We start from the raw sequence: 7,438 nt of genomic DNA, 5'->3' as shown, positions 1-7,438 counted from the left end.
CTTTCTGGTTACTATCTTAGACAATCTGTGTTTTGTTGTTAGTTAGTATAGAGTGTCTCGCTTTCTGTAGATCTGGTGGCAATATATACCTGTTTAAAAACTGTTAATATACAAAAGGTTTGTGTACCTGACAGACTTACTGAAGCCACTACTTTCCAAGAAGGTTCACCTGATTTTGTTGTTTCTTTTTGAGGCTAAATTTGTCAACCTATGCATTCATCTCAAAATACATTGGCAGTATATCAGTTTGAGATTCTTGTAGATTGTTTTTGCATTTCTGAACTATATTGTATATTATATATATATATATTAAGAAACAATATGTTCTCTGAAACACTACTGAGACCATGTATTACTTTGTTGTTATTCACACTAACTGTTAGGAAATGACAAATTGTGTAAAGGACAATGTCCCCCCTTTCTTTTGATATTAAGTCCCTAATCTCATTAGATGTAAATTGCACATCCTGTTTTGTGGAAAGTAATGATTGATTTGTTTCTTTAAATTTAAAGCCAAAAGTCTGTAATAAAAAGGAGGAAATGTGACCTATATCAAGGTGTTTTTTTTGTCTTCCTTCTTGGTCAACAACCCTATAACAAGTTGGACCATGTACACGGTTGAACAGTTTATAGCCATCGTACAAATAATTACGATAATCGAGACACTGAACTGTGGGTGACACAAAGAAAGTGGAAATGTGTCATATTTCGGTCATCTCAGCCATCTTACACTGTTGGGCACTTCACTTACCACACTATGATAATTGAGCCAGCCAATTCTGAATGATGAATCATTTTGATAGTGTGATTGTAGCAAAGATGTGAGCCACGGATGATACACTTCTTAAACCCATTGTCATTTAAATTTGTTTTTATCAACATTTTAATAAAGTTATAAAACATTGTAAATCCAGAAATATTTGTGACTAAGTTAACTTATTGTAGTGGGGGGAAAAAATAAACATATATATATATAATCTGAAAAGTTGTATACAGAAACGGTAAATAACAAAGTGGTAGTTAATATAACTTACATTCGTTGTCACCATATTTCTTTTAAAGTTTATCCCTCTTATTGGTGGTGGTGGTGGTGTATTTTTTTTGTCATGTTTATTTCTTGTATAACATTAATAATTGAAATACTGTTTAATATTTGTAATATTTTCAGTATTGGACTATAGCCTAAGATAAGGTTATGTTCCAAAACAGAGCTGTTTATATGAACTTATATACCAATTACACTGTCATTAAATATGTTTCATGCATTTACAGTGAAACTTTCATTCTGTGGTTGAGAGTATTGTATCGTTGTATTTTTAAGCCCGTTCCGCATCATCTTCGTAATAGCTTGTGTTGACAGATGTCGTTGCATCTAACAAAAGACATCCACTTAAATATATCACCATCATCCATAGAAAAACAGACTAGAAGTGGTTAGTGTAAAAATGTTACTATATGTTGCGTTTATTAGCAGCCTTGAAAGGAAAGTATGATATGTGAAGTATTACATTTTCACTGTCTGTGGTTTTATTGTTAAGACATTATGTTAGAAAAAAAAAGGGGAAGTTAATGATGTATGGTCAGCATGAAATACTGTTTTATTTATTTTCTGAAATGTTTAAATGCTGTATGATGGAGATGTGTAACAAAGATAAAATATATTTATAGTGAAAATATTGTGTTATATATAGTGTTGTTTTTACCAAGTATTTTAATTATCTTGTTTATATTCCAGTGTTTGTACCAGTAGTTACATTTATTTTTGTTTTCTTACAACTGTCTAATCTTCACGGGATGTACCGTTATGCATCCTTGAACTAAAGGTAGTTCCATCCTTCCAAAACATAATTTGAAAAATATGTTAAATCCGATAATTTACTCAATACAAGAAATAAATGACGAGTTCCATGAAGGACTGGCATGGCCAAGTGGTTAAGGTACTCGACACGTAATCTAAGGGTCGCGGGTTCGAATCCCCGTCAGACCAAACATGCTCGCCCTTTCAGCCGACGGGGCGTTATGATGTGCCGATCAATCTCACTATTCGTTGGTAAAAGAGTAGCTCAAGAGTTGGCGGTAGGTGGTGAGGACTAGCTGCCTTCCCTCTTGTCTTACACTACTAAATTAGGGACGGTTAGCGCAGATAGTTCTCGTGTATCTTTGCGCGAAATTAAAAAAACAAGCAAACAGTTCCTTGAATCTGATCAGAAGTATTCACCCCCTACAGTGGTAGAGCGGTATATATTTGGAATCACACCACTAGAAACTGGGTTCCGATACCCGTAGTGGGCGGAACACAGATAGACCATTGTGTAGCTTTGTGCTTAATTCCAAACAAACTAATAAGAAGAAATCACAACTGTTTGAGCTACCTTGAATTCTGTGGCACTTTAACGGGTTGCACTAAGTATTCAGAAAATCTACGTAAAGGGTTCACTCATATGATTGGTGTTAACTGTTTTGTTTATTACACCTCTTCTCTTGGAATTAAACACTTTAGAAGAGGATTTTGGTGTGAAAAAAGATCCTTTGAGGGTAATATTTACAAAATCGACACCTAAACATTTAACATGTTAACAAATAAAGAGACGCCTGTTCCATAGATCCAATTAAAAACGAAAAGAACATGTTAAAAGTTATACTAAACAATAGCGAATGAACAACTTGAACACTAGAATTTTCTCATTCAGTTGATACAACCTGACGGGTAACTCTTTCTTAAGAATAACTCAAGAACACCTTTTACTTCCCAATCACCGAAATGGGTGATGGCCATGATTTTGTGATATTTGGACAGTAGACACTTTTTTTTTGTTGTAATCAAGAGCTTTTGTAACGTAATCGCAGCTGAACCCATTCAAACAGTTTTTAATATTCACAAGTTATCCGACCAGAATAAGTAATCGCATTTTATGAGAATTAATATAATTAATTAAAATAATGGTGGCTAGAGCATTCAACTCACAATCTTAAGGTCGTAGGTTCGGATCTCCGTCATCGAACATGACCACACTTCCAGTCTTGTGAATCCCCTTCCCCCTGTATTATAATATGAAAGTCAATTCCAGTCGTCGTTGATAAAGAAGTAGCGAGTGGTATTAACTAGTGCAGTTACCCCACGAGTAGCTTTGCGCAAAATTTAAACAAGTTAATGCATGTAGTTTAGCGTCCCAGGGGAGGAAGAGGTCTAGTGTACCTGGCTCTAACAACTACAGAGAAAGAGAGAGCGTCGCAGGTCCACCCAAAGAACATTAATACCGATAATTAGAAACAGCGAAAGCTTGAACATTCAAATTCGGAAATAACACACAACCTCATTAAAATTGCACATTGTTTTAAATTTGTGTGCGTTTGTTTTTGTTGCGAGTTGGCCCGGCATGGCCAAGCGTGTTAAGGCGTGCGTCTCGTAATCTGAGGGTCGCGGGTTCGCATCCCGGTCGCGCCAAACATGCTCGCCCTTTCAGCCGTGGGGGCGTTATAATGTTACGGTCAATCCCACTATTCGTTGGTAAAAGAGTAGCCCAAGAGTTGGCGGTGGGTGGTGATGACTAGTTGCCTTCCCTCTAGTCTTACACTGCTAAATTAGGGACGGCTAGCACAGATAGCCCTCGAATAGCTTTGTGCGAAATTCAAAAACAAACAAAATCAAACAAACTTGTCGCGAGCATGTGAATGCAGTAAAACGATAAACGTGTTCCAGAAACTGGTTTTTTTTGGTTTCCACGAATTTGTGGTTCCCGGGCTAGCAGATGTATATGAAATGCTTTGAAGTATGAAGGGTTGATCCAGGATATCTAGGTTAGGCCATTATGTATATGTTATGTTACTAGTAGAGCAAGGTTTAAAATATTGACGTTTTATCCTATAAAGCGATTTACCTCGGAATACCTACAAGCTACAAGTAGATGTGGCAGTAACATTCAATAGTGATAGAAAAATAAATAGTAAGTACTTTGTAAATGCTACAGTAAATAAATGTAATATTTCGGAAACGAATAAATGCATCACGAATTAAAATATTACTTCCTTCCCTTGATAAAACAGTATGTTTGCAGACTTACAACGCTAGAAACTGGGTTCGAATATCCGTGTTGGTCAGATTACCGATGAACGTTTGTGCTTAACTTCAAGAAACAAACGCACGGGCCCGGCATGGCTAGGTGGGTTTAAGGCGTTCGACTGGTAATCTGAGAGTCGCGGGTTCAATTACCAGTCGCACCAAAATCCTCTTTTAGCCGTGGAGGCTATAATGTTACGGTCAGTCCTACTATTCGTTAGTAAAAGAGTAGCCCTAGAGTTAGCGGGGGTGTTGATGACTACCTGCCTTTCCTCTATTCTTACACTGCTAAATTAGGGACGGTTAGTGCAGACAGCCCTCGTGTAGCTGTGCGCAAAATGAAAAAACAAGCAAACAAGCGTATTCACTTAGTTTGGCTCGCACTTGTTTTTAAGGATTTTTGTTTTATTTTTCGACTAAGTTGTATAATTCAGACTCAAAGCATTTTGTTTACGCTGCAATGTAATCAAATAAGTTTTGTCAGTTATTATTCAGTTTTTATATAAATATAAAGAAAGATGGCGCCTTCTGATGCCACCTACAGTATAATATTCGTAATACGAAATTGACTGCATTCTTTAATGATTACAAACTGATACAGAACGATTTGCGATTAATAATCATTAGTTATATACTAGTGCCATCTATTGCCACCTGTAAAAACAATACTTTAAATGTCACGATTTAAATCGCTATTCGGTGGTTCTTAACACCGAAACCAGTAGGCCTTAAATAAAAATCATTTAAACTGAAGATATTTTTGTCGTATTCCTCATTATTGATCCATTTTAATTCCAATGCGAATTTACAACATTAGAAACTTTTTTTTTGAGGGAGAGACATATACAGGTCCGGCATGGCCAGGTTGTTAGAGTACTCGACTCATAATCTGAATCACCGTCGCACCATACATGTTCGCTCTTTCAGCTGTGGGGGCATTAAAATGTGACAGTCAATCTCACTATTCATTGGTAAAAGAGTTGGCCATCGATTGTGAATTCTAGCTGCCTTTCCTCTAGTCTATAACTGCTAAATTAGGAACGCAAATCGCAGATAACCCTCGCGTAGCTTTGTGCGAAATTGCAAAAACACAACAGAGAACGTACTATTAACCACGTTTCCTTCATAATTTATCCACAGTTTTAACCTCCTGTTTACTGAGTTGCTGAGTACTACAGTTGACGTAATCTTTATCAAATTTTAAACACAGTTCAGTCAACTGGTTTTAAAAATATAGTGTCATTAAACATTGGAAATTCCCTAATGAAAGACCGAACTTGTTTTTATAACTAAAATTTTTAAATAACTAGTAAACATTACCTGTAGAGATGAACTGAATGACTTCCAAAATATTTTGAAAATAAAGTGACCAAAGTTTGTATTTGGTCAGAAAATGTGTGAAAGTTATATACTGAGGCCAGATTTATTTAGTTTTTTTTAATCTTCCCCTTTGCACATATTCATACATCCTTCGAGCCACTACATCGATGTTTTAAAATAATTTTATTAGTTATTTACTAACTGTTTGTTAAGCGCATAACTACATAGTGAAGTAAATGTGTGTGCTCACTAGACGTATTGAAAACTGATTTTTAGCTTTATACCGCTTTACCAGTGAGGGACTAATTCACTGACTACAGTAAAAATGTACAAATATTAGGGTGTTTCTTCTCTTATCTCTTTGAAAAACAGAACTAAGAAAGACACAGGAGAAGGAACGCTGTCGTGAATCTCCTACCCTTCGTGTTAATCCAATTTAATTCTGCAGCAAGAAGGAGAGATCCCAAAGCTGTCTGGTTTTACTCCTTATTTCCAATTAACGTCAAATTTACTGTCTCATTAAGAAGATAATGTCCAGCAGAGGGCAGCTTTGTTGACGGCAAAGGAAGTCGACAATTTAAAGTAAATTTGCTTGGAGATTATTAATGCTGACTCTTCCTTCTTAATTTTTCTCATTACAAGAGAATATTCAGGGTTCTTCAACATTATACAACTGTGTCCTTACCAGTGACATCTGGTGTAGTAAACTCGAATTTTGCTATGAGATTGTACGTTATGAAGTGGTTTTTTTAATTATGAAATATTTGCCTCTCACGATGAAGATAACTTTCTTTAGGTGAACATGAATACAAAAAACGGGGTATGAAATAATACAATCGCTTATACAGTCTCTACTAGTAGCTCCTAGTTTTAATTACTGACCAGCGGTAAAATATACAGCTAGCTGCACCCACTGCCTTAACGCGTATTCTTTAACAGAATTGGCTATGACTTGTATAACACGTCCACAGTTGAAAGCGTGGAGCACGTTTAGTAGATCACGTCTCGAACTCTGTACCTATCGATATATTATCAATTGGGCTGCTAATCGATTAGCCCGATGAAATTCATACCCAATAACCGAAAAATTATAACAAAAAAGCAAACTATTGCATGAATTAGTATAGTAACCCCTAGTGTAACAGCTGTAAGTTTTGATACCTCTGCTGGGTGCAATACAAATAGCCCATTGTGTAGCTTTTTGCTTAACTTCAAACTGAAATTAACATATTAAATATGTACGTATAAGAAGTTTTTAATCCGTTTCTCTACATGTATATTAATTAAACAGATTTGTAATTTCGTATTTCTTAGCATTCCTTCTTTCCAAATACAGAGAAGCAAAGAAAACACCAAAATCTGTTACTGTAAATACGGGTGTATTATCTAACACTACTCCCGTAATTAGGTATTTCATGAATCACATGGATGAAAACTGATATGAAAATATTTAAAAACAATAATGTGTGATTATCGAACGCAAAGTTAATCTCAGAATATTGAAATATTTGTGTAAAAGTTTGATGGATATTAAATTCAAATAAAGCAAACTTATAAATAATTGATCACGCACTTTTTCTTTGCTCGAGTATATTAGTGTTAAAACTGTGGTATGTTGAGAGAAAACTGATTTTCACAGTGTTAAGTAGGGTCCGCTTTCTAACTGGAGGCTCGGCAGGAAGAATCACGAAGTTCAAAGAAACTGGGCGTAACCAAGTGAAACAAAAGGAGAACAGTTTAGTTATTTGTGAAGATAAAAACAACTTGTGCGTACTTGAATTTGGAAGGTCGTCTTTTACTGATTTATTTAACCGATTTCCTACTTCTTCTCTTCGGATATTTTCCTTCAGCCAACTTACTTCAGCTCTTGTACATTACACTAATATGATCGACCATTTTCAGTCAACACAGTCATAATGGCGAGATATTTGTCTTATCAGTGAAGAACACTCCTGCCATCAACAATCTCTCACAACGCTCAGCATTATAATAATTCTTCCCAGGACAAATCAGGTTTTATCTCCAAATAATAACGAAATAATAAAACCAACTAGCAACAAC

This window comes from Tachypleus tridentatus, chromosome 12 (genome assembly GCF_004210375.1).
Source record: "Tachypleus tridentatus isolate NWPU-2018 chromosome 12, ASM421037v1, whole genome shotgun sequence".
NCBI lineage: Eukaryota > Metazoa > Arthropoda > Merostomata > Xiphosura > Limulidae > Tachypleus > Tachypleus tridentatus.
This window is presented reverse-complemented; position numbering follows the sequence as displayed.